Raw genomic sequence first — 16,124 nt, forward strand, 5'->3', positions numbered from 1 at the left:
TAGTTATACATCAGTATGCATCAAATCGATGACAAGGTTGTGAGTTTGAGCCTCACCAGGAGCAAGTATTTTTCTTGAACACTCTGCTTATCTATTTCTTGTCCAGTAAAGGAGCATTTATTCAAGCCATTTAGGAGGACGTTTCATAAGTAATAGGTATGTCATTGAGATAAAATGTCAGAGAGCAGGCAAAGCTAGGATTCAAATTCATAGTCTTCTGTATCACCAGCAATGCCTGACACTTCAGCAATGCAGGGTGGCAAGCCTGCTCGAAAGTCGAAACGAATGGCTGTTTGCAAAGTGAGTTGGTGCTTCGGCGGAGAAAAGGACCGCCCAACGTGGGGCTCGAACCCACGACCCTGAGATTAAGAGTCTCATGCTCTACCGACTGAGCTAGCCAGGCACCTCGATGATATTAATGACTTGTTTCGAATATCGAACAGCTCTGTTTGTGCAAAATATGGTGATCAGTGAGAGTGTTTTTAATGGATCCTGTGGTGCAATCGTTAGCGTGTAGTAGTTATACATCAGTATGCATCAAATCGATGACAAGGTTGTGAGTTTGAGCCTCACCAGGAGCAAGTATTTTTCTTGAACACTCTGCTTATCTATTTCTTGTCCAGTAAAGGAGCATTTATTCCAGCCATTTAGGAGGACGTTTCATAAGTAATAGGTATGTCATTGAGATAAAATGTCAGAGAGCAGGCAAAGCTAGGATTCAAATTCATAGTCTTCTGTATCACCAGCAATGCCTGACACTTCAGCAATGCAGGGTGGCAAGCCTGCTCGAAAGTCCAAACGAATGGCTGTTTGCAAAGTGAGTTGGTTCTTCGGCGGAGAAAAGGACCGCCCAACGTGGGGCTCGAACCCACGACCCTGAGATTAAGAGTCTCATGCTCTACCGACTGAGCTAGCCAGGCACCTCGATGATATTTATGACTTGTTTCGAATATCGAACAGCTCTGTTTGTGCAAAATATGGTGATCAGTGAGAGTGTTTTTAATGGATCCTGTGGTGCAATCGTTAGCGTGTAGTACTTATACATCAGTATGCATCAAATCGATGACAAGGTTGTGAGTTTGAGCCTCACCAGGAGCAAGTATTTTTCTTGAACACTCTGCTTATCTATTTCTTGTCCAGTAAAGGAGCATTTATTCCAGCCATTTAGGAGGACGTTTCATAAGTAATAGGTATGTCATTGAGATAAAATGTCAGAGAGCAGGCAAAGCTAGGATTCAAATTCATAGTCTTCTGTATCACCAGCAATGCCTGACACTTCAGCAACGCAGGGTTTCAAGCCTGCTCGAAGGTCCAAACGAATGGCTGTTTGCAAAGTGAGTTGGTGCTTCGGCGGAGAAAAGGTCCGCCCAACGTGGGGCTCGAACCCACGACCCTGAGATTAAGAGTCTCATGCTCTACCGACTGAGCTAGCCAGGCACCTCGAATAGTTATTGACTTGTTTCGAATATCGAACAGCTCTGTTTGTGCAAAATATGGTGATCAGTGAGAGTGTTTTTAATGGATCCTGTGGTGCAATCGTTAGCGTGTAGTAGTTATACATCAGTATGCATCAAATCGATGACAAGGTTGTGAGTTTGAGCCTCACCAGGAGCAAGTATTTTTCTTGAACACTCTACTTATCTATTTCTTGTCCAGTAAAGGAGCATTTATTCAAGCCATTTAGGAGGACGTTTCACAAGTAATAGGTATGTCATTGAGATAAAATGTCAGAGAGCAGGCAAAGCTAGGATTCAAATTCATAGTCTTCTGTATCACCAGCAATGCCTGACACTTCAGCAACGCAGGGTGGCAAGCCTGCTCGAAAGTCGAAACGAATGGCTGTTTGCAAAGTGAGTTGGTTCTTCGGCGGAGAAAAGGACCGCCCAACGTGGGGCTCGAACCCACGACCCTGAGATTAAGAGTCTCATGCTCTACCGACTGAGCTAGCCAGGCACCTCGATGATATTAATGACTTGTTTCGAATATCGAACAGCTCTGTTTGTGCAAAATATGGTGATCAGTGAGAGTGTTTTTAATGGATCCTGTGGTGCAATCGTTAGCGTGTAGTAGTTATACATCAGTATGCATCAAATCGATGACAAGGTTGTGAGTTTGAGCCTCACCAGGAGCAAGTATTTTTCTTGAACACTCTGCTTATCTATTTCTTGTCCAGTAAAGGAGCATTTATTCCATCCATTTAGGAGGACGTTTCATAAGTAATAGGTATGTCATTGAGATAAAATGTCAGAGAGCAGGCAAAGCTAGGATTCAAATTCATAGTCTTCTGTATCACCAGCAATGCCTGACACTTCAGCAATGCAGGGTGGCAAGCCTGCTCGAAAGTCCAAACGAATGGCTGTTTGCAAAGTGAGTTGGTGCTTCGGCGGAGAAAAGGACCGCCCAACGTGGGGCTCGAACCCACGACCCTGAGATTAAGAGTCTCATGCTCTACCGACTGAGCTAGCCAGGCACCTCGATGATATTAATGACTTGTTTCGAATATCGAACAGCTCTGTTTGTGCAAAATATGGTGATCAGTGAGAGTGTTTTTAATGGATCCTGTGGTGCAATCGTTAGCGTGTAGTAGTTATACATCAGTATGCATCAAATCGATGACAAGGTTGTGAGTTTGAGCCTCACCAGGAGCAAGTATTTTTCTTGAACACTCTGCTTATCTATTTCTTGTCCAGTAAAGGAGCATTTATTCCAGCCATTTAGGAGGACGTTTCATAAGTAATAGGTATGACATTGAGATAAAATGTCAGAGAGCAGGCAAAGCTAGGATTCAAATTCATAGTCTTCTGTATCACCAGCAATGCCTGACACTTCAGCAACGCAGGGTGGCAAGCCTGCTCGAAAGTCCAAACGAATGGCTGTTTGCAAAGTGAGTTGGTGCTTCGGGCGGAGAAAAGGACCGCCCAACGTGGGGCTCAAACCCACGACCCTGAGATTAAGAGTCTCATGCTCTACCGACTGAGCTAGCCAGGCACCTCAATAGTTTATTGACTTGGTTCGAATATCGAACAGCTCTGTTTGTGCAAAAATATGGTGATCAGTGAGAGTGTTTTTAATGGATCCTGTGGTGCAATCGTTAGCGTGTAGTAGTTATACATCAGTATGCATCAAATCGATGACAAGGTTGTGAGTTTGAGCCTCACCAGGAGCAAGTATTTTTCTTGAACACTCTGCTTATCTATTTCTTGTCCAGTAAAGGAGCATTTATTCAAGCCATTTAGGAGGACGTTTCATAAGTAATAGGTATGTCATTGAGATAAAATGTCAGAGAGCAGGCAAAGCTAGGATTCAAATTCATAGTCTTCTGTATCACCAGCAATGCCTGACACTTCAGCAATGCAGGGTGGCAAGCCTGCTCGAAAGTCCAAACGAATGGCTGTTTGCAAAGTGAGTTGGTGCTTCGGCGGAGAAAAGGAGCGCCCAACGTGGGGCTCGAACCCACGACCCTGAGATTAAGAGTCTCATGCTCTACCGACTGAGCTAGCCAGGCACCTCGATGATATTAATGACTTGTTTCGAATATCGAACAGCTCTGTTTGTGCAAAATATGGTGATCAGTGAGAGTGTTTTTAATGGATCCTGTGGTGCAATCGTTAGCGTGTAGTAGTTATACATCAGTATGCATCAAATCGATGACAAGGTTGTGAGTTTGAGCCTCACCAGGAGCAAGTATTTTTCTTGAACACTCTGCTTATCTATTTCTTGTCCAGTAAAGGAGCATTTATTCCAGCCATTTAGGAGGACGTTTCATAAGTAATAGGTATGTCATTGAGATAAAATGTCAGAGAGCAGGCAAAGCTAGGATTCAAATTCATAGTCTTCTGTATCACCAGCTATGCCTGACACTTCAGCAACGCAGGGTGGCAAGCCTGCTCGAAAGTCCAAACGAATGGCTGTTTGCAAAGTGAGTTGGTGCTTCGGCGGAGAAAAGGACCGCCCAACGTGGGGCTCGAACCCACGACCCTGAGATTAAGAGTCTCATGCTCTACCGACTGAGCTAGCCAGGCACCTCGATGATATTAATGACTTGTTTCGAATATCGAACAGCTCTGTTTGTGCAAAATATGGTGATCAGTGAGAGTGTTTTTAATGGATCCTGTGGTGCAATCGTTAGCGTGTAGTAGTTATACATCAGTATGCATCAAATCGATGACAAGGTTGTGAGTTTGAGCCTCACCAGGAGCAAGTATTTTTCTTGAACACTCTGCTTATCTATTTCTTGTCCAGTAAAGGAGCATTTATTCCATCCATTTAGGAGGACGTTTCATAAGTAATAGGTATGACATTGAGATAAAATGTCAGAGAGCAGGCAAAGCTAGGATTCAAATTCATAGTCTTCTGTATCACCAGCTATGCCTGACACTTCAGCAATGCAGGGTGGCAAGCCTGCTCGAAAGTCCAAACGAATGGCTGTTTGCAAAGTGAGTTGGTGCTTCGGCGGAGAAAAGGACCGCCCAACGTGGGGCTCGAACCCACGACCCTGAGATTAAGAGTCTCATGCTCTACCGACTGAGCTAGCCAGGCACCTCGATGATATTAATGACTTGTTTCGAATATCGAACAGCTCTGTTTGTGCAAAATATGGTGATCAGTGAGAGTGTTTTTAATGGATCCTGTGGTGCAATCGTTAGCGTGTAGTAGTTATACATCAGTATGCATCAAATCGATGACAAGGTTGTGAGTTTGAGCCTCACCAGGAGCAAGTATTTTTCTTGAACACTCTGCTCATCTATTTCTTGTCCAGTAAAGGAGCATTTATTCAATCTATTTCGGAGGACGTTTCATAAGTAATAGGTATGTCATTGAGATAAAATGTCAGAGAGCAGGCAAAGCTAGGATTCAAATTCATAGTCTTCTGTATCACCAGCTATGCCTGACACTTCAGCAATGCAGGGTGGCAAGCCTGCTCGAAAGTCCAAACGAATGGCTGTTTGCAAAGTGAGTTGGTTCTTCGGCGGAGAAAAGGACCGCCCAACGTGGGGCTCGAACCCACGACCCTGAGATTAAGAGTCTCATGCTCTACCGACTGAGCTAGCCAGGCATCTCAATAGTTTATTGACTTGGTTCGAATATCGAACAGCTCTGTTTGTGCAAAAATATGGTGATCAGTGAGAGTGTTTTTAATGGATCCTGTGGTGCAATCGTTAGCGTGTAGTAGTTATACATCAGTATGCATCAAATCGATGACAAGGTTGTGAGTTTGAGCCTCACCAGGAGCAAGTATTTTTCTTGAACACTCTGCTCATCTATTTCTTGTCCAGTAAAGGAGCATTTATTCAATCCATTTCGGAGGACGTTTCATAAGTAATAGGTATGTCATTGAGATAAAATGTCAGAGAGCAGGCAAAGCTAGGATTCAAATTCATAGTCTTCTGTATCACCAGCTATGCCTGACACTTCAGCAACGCAGGGTGGCAAGCCTGCTCGAAAGTCCAAACGAATGGCTGTTTGCAAAGTGAGTTGGTGCTTCGGCGGAGAAAAGGATCACCCAACGTGGGGCTCGAACCCACGACCCTGAGATTAAGAGTCTCATGCTCTACCGACTGAGCTAGCCAGGCACCTCGATGATATTAATGACTTGTTTCGAATATCGAACAGCTCTGTTTGTGCAAAATATGGTGATCAGTGAGAGTGTTTTTAATGGATCCTGTGGTGCAATCGTTAGCGTGTAGTAGTTATACATCAGTATGCATCAAATCGATGACAAGGTTGTGAGTTTGAGCCTCACCAGGAGCAAGTATTTTTCTTGAACACTCTGCTTATCTATTTCTTGTCCAGTAAAGGAGGATTTATTCCAGCCATTTAGGAGGACGTTTCATAAGTAATAGGTATGTCATTGAGATAAAATGTCAGAGAGCAGGCAAAGCTAGGATTCAAATTCATAGTCTTCTGTATCACCAGCTATGCCTGACACTTCAGCAATGCAGGGTGGCAAGCCTGCTCGAAAGTCCAAACGAATGGCTGTTTGCAAAGTGAGTTGGTTCTTCGGCGGAGAAAAGGAGCGCCCAACGTGGGGCTCGAACCCACGACCCTGAGATTAAGAGTCTCATGCTCTACCGACTGAGCTAGCCAGGCACCTCGATGATATTAATGACTTGTTTCGAATATCGAACAGCTCTGTTTGTGCAAAATATGGTGATCAGTGAGAGTGTTTTTAATGGATCCTGTGGTGCAATCGTTAGCGTGTAGTAGTTATACATCAGTATGCATCAAATCGATGACAAGGTTGTGAGTTTGAGCCTCACCAGGAGCAAGTATTTTTCTTGAACACTCTGCTTATCTATTTCTTGTCCAGTAAAGGAGCATTTATTCCAGCCATTTAGGAGGACGTTTCATAAGTAATAGGTATGTCATTGAGATAAAATGTCAGAGAGCAGGCAAAGCTAGGATTCAAATTCATAGTCTTCTGTATCACCAGCAATGCCTAACACTTCAGCAATGCAGGGTGGCAAGCATGCTCGAAAGTCCAAACGAATGGCTGTTTGCAAAGTGAGTTGGTGCTTCGGCGGAGAAAAGGACCGCCCAACATGGGGCTCGAACCCACGACCCTGAGATTAAGAGTCTCATGCTCTACCGACTGAGCTAGCAAGGCATCTCAATAGTTTATTGACTTGGTTCGAATATCAAACAGCTCGGTTTGTGCAAAAATATGGTGATCAGTGAGAGTGTTTTTAATGGATCCTGTGGTGCAATCGTTAGCGTGTAGTACTTATACACCAGTATGCATCAAATCGATGACAAGGTTGTGAGTTTGAGCCTCACCAGGAGCAAGTATTTTTCTTGAACACTCTGCTTATCTATTTCTTGTCCAGTAAAGGAGCATTTATTCCAGCCATTTAGGAGGACGTTTCATAAGTAATAGGTATGTCATTGAGATAAAATGTCAGAGAGCAGGCAAAGCTAGGATTCAAATTCATAGTCTTCTGTATCACCAGCAATGCCTGACACTTCAGCAATGCAGGGTGGCAAGCCTGCTCGAAAGTCCAAACGAATGGCTGTTTGCAAAGTGAGTTGGTGCTTCGGCGGAGAAAAGGAGCGCCCAACGTGGGGCTCGAACCCACGACCCTGAGATTAAGAGTCTCATGCTCTACCGACTGAGCTAGCCAGGCACCTCGATGATATTAATGACTTGTTTCGAATATCGAACAGCTCTGTTTGTGCAAAATATGGTGATCATTGAGAGTGTTTTTAATGGATCCTGTGGTGCAATCGTTAGCGTGTAGTAGTTATACATCAGTATGCATCAAATCGATGACAAGGTTGTGAGTTTGAGCCTCACCAGGAGCAAGTATTTTTCTTGAACACTCTGCTTATCTATTTCTTGTCCAGTAAAGGAGCATTTATTCAATCCATTTCGGAGGACGTTTCATAAGTAATAGGTATGTCATTGAGATAAAATGTCAGAGAGCAGGCAAAGCTAGGATTCAAATTCATAGTCTTCTGTATCACCAGCAATGCCTGACACTTCAGCAATGCAGGGTGGCAAGCCTGCTCGAAAGTCGAAACGAATGGCTGTTTGCAAAGTGAGTTAGTTCTTCGGCGGAGAAAAGGACCGCCCAACGTGGGGCTCGAACCCACGACCCTGAGATTAAGAGTCTCATGCTCTACCGACTGAGCTAGCCAGGCATCTCGATGATATTAATGACTTGTTTCGAATATCGAACAGCTCTGTTTGTGCAAAATATGGTGATCAGTGAGAGTGTTTTTAATGGATCCTGTGGTGCAATCGTTAGCGTGTAGTAGTTATACATCAGTATGCATCAAATCGATGACAAGGTTGTGAGTTTGAGCCTCACCAGGAGCAAGTATTTTTCTTGAATACTCTGCTTATCTATTTCTTGTCCAGTAAAGGAGGATTTATTCCAGCCATTTAGGAGGACGTTTCATAAGTAATAGGTATGTCATTGAGATAAAATGTCAGAGAGCAGGCAAAGCTAGGATTCAAATTCATAGTCTTCTGTATCACCAGCAATGCCTGACACTTCAGCAATGCAGGGTGGCAAGCCTGCTCGAAAGTCCAAACGAATGGCTGTTTGCAAAGTGAGTTGGTGCTTCGGCGGAGAAAAGGAGCGCCCAACGTGGGGCTCGAACCCACGACCCTGAGATTAAGAGTCTCATGCTCTACCGCCTGAGCTAGCCAGGCACCTCGATGATATTAATGACTTGTTTCGAATATCGAACAGCTCTGTTTGTGCAAAATATGGTGATCAGTGAGAGTGTTTTTAATGGATCCTGTGGTGCAATCGTTAGCGTGTAGTAGTTATACATCAGTATGCATCAAATCGATGACAAGGTTGTGAGTTTGAGCCTCACCAGGAGCAAGTATTTTTCTTGAACACTCTGCTTATCTATTTCTTGTCCAGTAAAGGAGCATTTATTCCAGCCATTTAGGAGGACGTTTCATAAGTAATAGGTATGTCATTGAGATAAAATGTCAGAGAGCAGGCAAAGCTAGGATTCAAATTCATAGTCTTCTGTATCACCAGCAATGCCTAACACTTCAGCAATGCAGGGTGGCAAGCATGCTCGAAAGTCCAAACGAATGGCTGTTTGCAAAGTGAGTTGGTGCTTCGGCGGAGAAAAGGACCGCCCAACATGGGGCTCGAACCCACGACCCTGAGATTAAGAGTCTCATGCTCTACCGACTGAGCTAGCCAGGCACCTCGAATAGTTTATTGACTTGGTTCGAATATCAAACAGCTCGGTTTGTGCAAAAATATGGTGATCAGTGAGAGTGTTTTTAATGGATCCTGTGGTGCAATCGTTAGCGTGTAGTACTTATACATCAGTATGCATCAAATCGATGACAAGGTTGTGAGTTTGAGCCTCACCAGGAGCAAGTATTTTTCTTGAACACTCTGCTTATCTATTTCTTGTCCAGTAAAGGAGCATTTATTCCAGCCATTTAGGAGGACGTTTCATAAGTAATAGGTATGTCATTGAGATAAAATGTCAGAGAGCAGGCAAAGCTAGGATTCAAATTCATAGTCTTCTGTATCACCAGCAATGCCTGACACTTCAGCAATGCAGGGTGGCAAGCCTGCTCGAAAGTCCAAACGAATGGCTGTTTGCAAAGTGAGTTGGTTCTTCGGCGGAGAAAAGGAGCGCCCAACGTGGGGCTCGAACCCACGACCCTGAGATTAAGAGTCTCATGCTCTACCGACTGAGCTAGCCAGGCACCTCGATGATATTAATGACTTGTTTCGAATATCGAACAGCTCTGTTTGTGCAAAATATGGTGATCATTGAGAGTGTTTTTAATGGATCCTGTGGTGCAATCGTTAGCGTGTAGTAGTTATACATCAGTATGCATCAAATCGATGACAAGGTTGTGAGTTTGAGCCTCACCAGGAGCAAGTATTTTTCTTGAACACTCTGCTTATCTATTTCTTGTCCAGTAAAGGAGCATTTATTCCAGCCATTTAGGAGGACGTTTCATAAGTAATAGGTATGTCATTGAGATAAAATGTCAGAGAGCAGGCAAAGCTAGGATTCAAATTCATAGTCTTCTGTATCACCAGCAATGCCTGACACTTCAGCAATGCAGGGTGGCAAGCCTGCTCGAAGGTCCAAACGAATGGCTGTTTGCAAAGTGAGTTGGTGCTTCGGCGGAGAAAAGGACCGGCCAACGTGGGGCTCGAACCCACGACCCTGAGATTAAGAGTCTCATGCTCAACCGACTGAGCTTGCCAGGAACCTCGATGATATTAATGACTTGTTTCGAATATCGAACAGCTCTGTTTGTGCAAAATATGGTGATCAGTGAGAGTGTTTTTAATGGATCCTGTGGTGCAATTGTTAGCGTGTAGTAATTATACATCAGTATGCATCAAATCGATGACAAGGTTGTGAGTTTGAGCCTCACCAGGAGCAAGTATTTTTCTTGAACACTCTGCTTATCTATTTCTTGTCCAGTAAAGGAGCATTTATTCCAGCCATTTAGGAGGACGTTTCATAAGTAATAGGTATGTCATTGAGATAAAATGTCAGAGAGCAGGCAAAGCTAGGATTCAAATTCATAGTCTTCTGTATCACCAGCAATGCCTGACACTTCAGCAATGCAGGGTGGCAAGCCTGCTCGAAGGTCCAAACGAATGGCTGTTTGCAAAGTGAGTTGGTGCTTCGGCGGAGAAAAGGACCGCCCAACGTGGGGCTCGAACCCACGACCCTGAGATTAAGAGTCTCATGCTCTACCGACTGAGCTAGCCAGGCATCTCAATAGTTTATTGACTTGGTTCGAATATCGAACAGCTCTGTTTGTGCAAAAATATGGTGATCAGTGAGAGTGTTTTTAATGGATCCTGTGGTGCAATCGTTAGCGTGTAGTACTTATACATCAGTATGCATCAAATCGATGACAAGGTTGTGAGTTTGAGCCTCACCAGGAGCAAGTATTTTTCTTGAACACTCTGCTTATCTATTTCTTGTCCAGTAAAGGAGCATTTATTCCAGCCATTTAGGAGGACGTTTCATAAGTAATAGGTATGTCATTGAGATAAAATGTCAGAGAGCAGGCAAAGCTAGGATTCAAATTCATAGTCTTCTGTATCACCAGCAATGCCTGACACTTCAGCAATGCAGGGTGGCAAGCCTGCTCGAAAGTCCAAACGAATGGCTGTTTGCAAAGTGAGTTGGTTCTTCGGCAGAGAAAAGGAGCTCCCAACGTGGGGCTCGAACCCACGACCCTGAGATTAAGAGTCTCATGCTCTACTGACTGAGCTAGCCAGGCACCTCGATGATATTAATGACTTGTTTCGAATATCGAACAGCTCTGTTTGTGCAAAATATGGTGATCAGTGAGAGTGTTTTTAATGGATCCTGTGGTGCAATCGTTAGCGTGTAGTAGTTATACATCAGTATGCATCAAATCGATGACAAGGTTGTGAGTTTGAGCCTCACCAGGAGCAAGTATTTTTCTTGAACACTCTGCTTATCTATTTCTTGTCCAGTAAAGGAGCATTTATTCCAGCCATTTAGGAGGACGTTTCATAAGTAATAGGTATGTCATTGAGATAAAATGTCAGAGAGCAGGCAAAGCTAGGATTCAAATTCATAGTCTTCTGTATCACCAGCAATGCCTGACACTTCAGCAATGCAGGGTGGCAAGCCTGCTCGAAAGTCCAAACGAATGGCTGTTTGCAAAGTGAGTTGGTGCTTCGGCGGAGAAAAGGACCGCCCAACGTGGGGCTCGAACCCACGACCCTGAGATTAAGAGTCTCATGCTCTACCGACTGAGCTAGCCAGGAACCTCGATGATATTAATGACTTGTTTCGAATATCGAACAGCTCTGTTTGTGCAAAATATGGTGATCAGTGAGAGTGTTTTTAATGGATCCTGTGGTGCAATCGTTAGCGTGTAGTAGTTATACATCAGTATGCATCAAATCGATGACAAGGTTGTGAGTTTGAGCCTCACCAGGAGCAAGTATTTTTCTTGAACACTCTGCTCATCTATTTCTTGTCCAGTAAAGGAGCATTTATTCAATCCATTTCGGAGGACGTTTCATAAGTAATAGGTATGTCATTGAGATAAAATGTCAGAGAGCAGGCAAAGCTAGGATTCAAATTCATAGTCTTCTGTATCACCAGCAATGCCTGACACTTCAGCAATGCAGGGTGGCAAGCCAGCTCGAAAGTCGAAACGAATGGCTGTTTGCAAAGTGAGTTGGTTCTTCGGCAGAGAAAAGGAGCACCCAACGTGGAGCTCGAACCCACGACCCTGAGATTAAGAGTCTCATGCTCTACCGACTGAGCTAGCCAGGCACCTCAATGATATCAATGACTTGTTTCGAATATCGAACAGCTGTTTGTGCAAAATATGGTGATCAGTGAGAGTGTTTTTAATGGATCCTGTGGTGCAATCGTTAGCGTGTAGTAGTTATACATCAGTATGCATCAAATCGATGACAAGGTTGTGAGTTTGAGCCTCACCAGGAGCAAGTATTTTTCTTGAACACTCTGCTTATCTATTTCTTGTCCAGTAAAGGAGCATTTATTCCAGCCATTTAGGAGGACGTTTCATAAGTAATAGGTATGTCATTGAGATAAAATGTCAGAGAGCAGGCAAAGCTAGGATTCAAATTCATAGTCTTCTGTATCACCAGCTATGCCTGACACTTCAGCAACGCCTGCTCGAAGGTCCAAACGAATGGCTGTTTGCAAAGTGAGTTGGTGCTTCGGCGGAGAAAAGGACCGCCCAACGTGGGGCTCGAACCCACGACCCTGAGATTAAGAGTCTCATGCTCTACCGACTGAGCTAGCCAGGAACCTCGATGATATTAATGACTTGTTTCGAATATCGAACAGCTCTGTTTGTGCAAAATATGGTGATCAGTGAGAGTGTTTTTAATGGATCCTGTGGTGCAATCGTTAGCGTGTAGTAGTTATACATCAGTATGCATCAAATCGATGACAAGGTTGTGAGTTTGAGCCTCACCAGGAGCAAGTATTTTTCTTGAACACTCTGCTTATCTATTTCTTGTCCAGTAAAGGAGCATTTATTCCAGCCATTTAGGAGGACGTTTCATAAGTAATAGGTATGACATTGAGATAAAATGTCAGAGAGCAGGCAAAGCTAGGATTCAAATTCATAGTCTTCTGTATCACCAGCTATGCCTGACACTTCAGCAACGCAGGGTGGCAAGCCTGCTCGAAAGTCCAAACGAATGGCAGTTTGCAAAGTGAGTTGGTGCTTCGGCGGAGAAAAGGACCGCCCAACGTGGGGCTCGAACCCAGGACCCTGAGATTAAGAGTCTCATGCTCTACCGACTGAGCTAGCCAGGAATCTCAATAGTTTATTGACTTGGTTCGAATATCGAACAGCTCTGTTTGTGCAAAAATATGGTGATCAGTGAGAGTGTTTTTAATGGATCCTGTGGTGCAATCGTTAGCGTGTAGTACTTATACATCAGTATGCATCAAATCGATGACAAGGTTGTGAGTTTGAGCCTCACCAGGAGCAAGTATTTTTCTTGAACACTCTGCTCATCTATTTCTTGTCCAGTAAAGGAGCATTTATTCAATCCATTTCGGAGGACGTTTCATAAGTAATAGGTATGTCATTGAGATAAAATGTCAGAGAGCAGGCAAAGCTAGGATTCAAATTCATAGTCTTCTGTATCACCAGCAATGCCTGACACTTCAGCAATGCAGGGTGGCAAGCCTGCTCGAAAGTCGAAACGAATGGCTGTTTGCAAAGTGAGTTAGTTCTTCGGCGGAGAAAAGGTTCGCCCAACGTGGGGCTCGAACCCACGACCCTGAGATTAAGAGTCTCATGCTCTACCGACTGAGCTAGCCAGGCACCTCGATGATAGTAATGACTTGTTTCGAATATCGAACAGCTCTGTTTGTGCAAAATATGGTGATCAGTGAGAGTGTTTTTAATGGATCCTGTGGTGCAATCGTTAGCGTGTAGTAGTTATACATCAGTATGCATCAAATCGATGACAAGGTTGTGAGTTTGAGCCTCACCAGGAGCAAGTATTTTTCTTGAATACTCTGCTTATCTATTTCTTGTCCAGTAAAGGAGCATTTATTCCAGCCATTTAGGAGGACGTTTCATAAGTAATAGGTATGACATTGAGATAAAATGTCAGAGAGCAGGCAAAGCTAGGATTCAAATTCATAGTCTTCTGTATCACCAGCTATGCCTGACACTTCAGCAACGCAGGGTGGCAAGCCTGCTCGAAAGTCCAAACGAATGGCAGTTTGCAAAGTGAGTTGGTGCTTCGGCGGAGAAAAGGACCGCCCAACGTGGGGCTCAAACCCAGGACCCTGAGATTAAGAGTCTCATGCTCTACCGACTGAGCTAGCCAGGAATCTCAATAGTTTATTGACTTGGTTCGAATATCGAACAGCTCTGTTTGTGCAAAAATATGGTGATCAGTGAGAGTGTTTTTAATGGATCCTGTGGTGCAATCGTTAGCGTGTAGTACTTATACATCAGTATGCATCAAATCGATGACAAGGTTGTGAGTTTGAGCCTCACCAGGAGCAAGTATTTTTCTTGAACACTCTGCTCATCTATTTCTTGTCCAGTAAAGGAGCATTTATTCAATCCATTTCGGAGGACGTTTCATAAGTAATAGGTATGTCATTGAGATAAAATGTCAGAGAGCAGGCAAAGCTAGGATTCAAATTCATAGTCTTCTGTATCACCAGCAATGCCTGACACTTCAGCAATGCAGGGTGGCAAGCCTGCTCGAAAGTCGAAACGAATGGCTGTTTGCAAAGTGAGTTGGTTCTTCGGCGGAGAAAAGGAGCGCCCAACGTGGGGCTCGAACCCACGACCCTGAGATTAAGAGTCTCATGCTCTACCGACTGAGCTAGCCAGGCACCTCGATGATATTAATGACTTGTTTCGAATATCGAACAGCTGTTTGTGCAAAATATGGTGATCAGTGAGAGTGTTTTTAATGGATCCTGTGGTGCAATCGTTAGCGTGTAGTAGTTATACATCAGTATGCATCAAATCGATGACAAGGTTGTGAGTTTGAGCCTCACCAGGAGCAAGTATTTTTCTTGAACACTCTGCTTATCTATTTCTTGTCCAGTAAAGGAGCATTTATTCCAGCCATTTAGGAGGACGTTTCATAAGTAATAGGTATGACATTGAGATAAAATGTCAGAGAGCAGGCAAAGCTAGGATTCAAATTCATAGTCTTCTGTATCACCAGCTATGCCTGACACTTCAGCAACGCAGGGTGGCAAGCCTGCTCGAAAGTCCAAACGAATGGCAGTTTGCAAAGTGAGTTGGTGCTTCGGGCGGAGAAAAGGACCGCCCAACGTGGGGCTCAAACCCAGGACCCTGAGATTAAGAGTCTCATGCTCTACCGACTGAGCTAGCCAGGAATCTCAATAGTTTATTGACTTGGTTCGAATATCGAACAGCTCTGTTTGTGCAAAAATATGGTGATCAGTGAGAGTGTTTTTAATGGATCCTGTGGTGCAATCGTTAGCGTGTAGTACTTATACATCAGTATGCATCAAATCGATGACAAGGTTGTGAGTTTGAGCCTCACCAGGAGCAAGTATTTTTCTTGAACACTCTGCTCATCTATTTCTTGTCCAGTAAAGGAGCATTTATTCAATCCATTTCGGAGGACGTTTCATAAGTAATAGGTATGTCATTGAGATAAAATGTCAGAGAGCAGGCAAAGCTAGGATTCAAATTCATAGTCTTCTGTATCACCAGCAATGCCTGACACTTCAGCAATGCAGGGTGGCAAGCCTGCTCGAAAGTCGAAACGAATGGCTGTTTGCAAAGTGAGTTAGTTCTTCGGCGGAGAAAAGGAGCGCCCAACGTGGGGCTCGAACCCACGACCCTGAGATTAAGAGTCTCATGCTCTACCGACTGAGCTAGCCAGGCACCTCGATGATATTAATGACTTGTTTCGAATATCGAACAGCTGTTTGTGCAAAATATGGTGATCAGTGAGAGTGTTTTTAATGGATCCTGTGGTGCAATCGTTAGCGTGTAGTAGTTATACATCAGTATGCATCAAATCGATGACAAGGTTGTGAGTTTGAGCCTCACCAGGAGCAAGTATTTTTCTTGAACACTCTGCTTATCTATTTCTTGTCCAGTAAAGGAGCATTTATTCCAGCCATTTAGGAGGACGTTTCATAAGTAATAGGTATGTCATTGAGATAAAATGTCAGAGAGCAGGCAAAGCTAGGATTCAAATTCATAGTCTTCTGTATCACCAGCTATGCCTGACACTTCAGCAACGGGGGAAGCCTGCTCGAAGGTCCAAACGAATGGCTGTTTGCAAAGTGAGTTGGTGCTTCGGCGGAGAAAAGGACCGCCCAACGTGGGGCTCGAACCCACGACCCTGAGATTAAGAGTCTCATGCTCTACCGACTGATGCTAGCCAGGAACCTCGATGATATTAATGACTTGTTTCGAATATCGAACAGCTCTGTTTGTGCAAAATATGGTGATCAGTGAGAGTGTTTTTAATGGATCCTGTGGTGCAATCGTTAGCGTGTAGTAGTTATACATCAGTATGCATCAAATCGATGACAAGGTTGTGAGTTTGAGCCTCACCAGGAGCAAGTATTTTTCTTGAACACTCTGCTTATCTATTTCTTGTCCAGTAAAGGAGCAT

The 16,124-nt window shown here is 44.0% G+C and overlaps 17 non-coding genes across 17 annotated transcripts; all 17 read right to left on the minus strand.

Annotated features, from left to right (window-relative positions):
• Nucleotides 1–330: 330 nt before the first annotated feature.
• trnak-cuu (transfer RNA lysine (anticodon CUU)) lies at nucleotides 331–403 on the minus strand. Its single transcript has one exon. It is a non-coding gene; the product is annotated as a tRNA-Lys (tRNA).
• A 444-nt stretch (nucleotides 404–847) lies between these two features.
• trnak-cuu (transfer RNA lysine (anticodon CUU)) lies at nucleotides 848–920 on the minus strand. Its single transcript has one exon. It is a non-coding gene; the product is annotated as a tRNA-Lys (tRNA).
• A 444-nt stretch (nucleotides 921–1,364) lies between these two features.
• On the minus strand, nucleotides 1,365–1,437 carry trnak-cuu (transfer RNA lysine (anticodon CUU)). Its single transcript has one exon. It is a non-coding gene; the product is annotated as a tRNA-Lys (tRNA).
• Nucleotides 1,438–1,880: 443 nt separating this feature from the next.
• On the minus strand, nucleotides 1,881–1,953 carry trnak-cuu (transfer RNA lysine (anticodon CUU)). The gene has a single exon. It is a non-coding gene; the product is annotated as a tRNA-Lys (tRNA).
• Nucleotides 1,954–2,397: 444 nt separating this feature from the next.
• On the minus strand, nucleotides 2,398–2,470 carry trnak-cuu (transfer RNA lysine (anticodon CUU)). The gene has a single exon. It is a non-coding gene; the product is annotated as a tRNA-Lys (tRNA).
• A 962-nt stretch (nucleotides 2,471–3,432) lies between these two features.
• On the minus strand, nucleotides 3,433–3,505 carry trnak-cuu (transfer RNA lysine (anticodon CUU)). The gene has a single exon. It is a non-coding gene; the product is annotated as a tRNA-Lys (tRNA).
• Nucleotides 3,506–3,949: 444 nt separating this feature from the next.
• trnak-cuu (transfer RNA lysine (anticodon CUU)) lies at nucleotides 3,950–4,022 on the minus strand. Its single transcript has one exon. It is a non-coding gene; the product is annotated as a tRNA-Lys (tRNA).
• Nucleotides 4,023–4,466: 444 nt separating this feature from the next.
• On the minus strand, nucleotides 4,467–4,539 carry trnak-cuu (transfer RNA lysine (anticodon CUU)). Its single transcript has one exon. It is a non-coding gene; the product is annotated as a tRNA-Lys (tRNA).
• A 444-nt stretch (nucleotides 4,540–4,983) lies between these two features.
• Nucleotides 4,984–5,056, minus strand: trnak-cuu (transfer RNA lysine (anticodon CUU)). Its single transcript has one exon. It is a non-coding gene; the product is annotated as a tRNA-Lys (tRNA).
• A 961-nt stretch (nucleotides 5,057–6,017) lies between these two features.
• trnak-cuu (transfer RNA lysine (anticodon CUU)) lies at nucleotides 6,018–6,090 on the minus strand. The gene has a single exon. It is a non-coding gene; the product is annotated as a tRNA-Lys (tRNA).
• A 961-nt stretch (nucleotides 6,091–7,051) lies between these two features.
• Nucleotides 7,052–7,124, minus strand: trnak-cuu (transfer RNA lysine (anticodon CUU)). Its single transcript has one exon. It is a non-coding gene; the product is annotated as a tRNA-Lys (tRNA).
• A 444-nt stretch (nucleotides 7,125–7,568) lies between these two features.
• Nucleotides 7,569–7,641, minus strand: trnak-cuu (transfer RNA lysine (anticodon CUU)). The gene has a single exon. It is a non-coding gene; the product is annotated as a tRNA-Lys (tRNA).
• A 1,479-nt stretch (nucleotides 7,642–9,120) lies between these two features.
• trnak-cuu (transfer RNA lysine (anticodon CUU)) lies at nucleotides 9,121–9,193 on the minus strand. The gene has a single exon. It is a non-coding gene; the product is annotated as a tRNA-Lys (tRNA).
• A 961-nt stretch (nucleotides 9,194–10,154) lies between these two features.
• trnak-cuu (transfer RNA lysine (anticodon CUU)) lies at nucleotides 10,155–10,227 on the minus strand. The gene has a single exon. It is a non-coding gene; the product is annotated as a tRNA-Lys (tRNA).
• Nucleotides 10,228–13,242: 3,015 nt separating this feature from the next.
• trnak-cuu (transfer RNA lysine (anticodon CUU)) lies at nucleotides 13,243–13,315 on the minus strand. Its single transcript has one exon. It is a non-coding gene; the product is annotated as a tRNA-Lys (tRNA).
• A 961-nt stretch (nucleotides 13,316–14,276) lies between these two features.
• On the minus strand, nucleotides 14,277–14,349 carry trnak-cuu (transfer RNA lysine (anticodon CUU)). Its single transcript has one exon. It is a non-coding gene; the product is annotated as a tRNA-Lys (tRNA).
• A 960-nt stretch (nucleotides 14,350–15,309) lies between these two features.
• trnak-cuu (transfer RNA lysine (anticodon CUU)) lies at nucleotides 15,310–15,382 on the minus strand. Its single transcript has one exon. It is a non-coding gene; the product is annotated as a tRNA-Lys (tRNA).
• Between the last annotated feature and the right edge of the window lie 742 nt (nucleotides 15,383–16,124).

The sequence above is a fragment of the Salmo salar genome, chromosome ssa12 (assembly GCF_905237065.1).
Source record: "Salmo salar chromosome ssa12, Ssal_v3.1, whole genome shotgun sequence".
Lineage (NCBI taxonomy): Eukaryota > Metazoa > Chordata > Actinopteri > Salmoniformes > Salmonidae > Salmo > Salmo salar.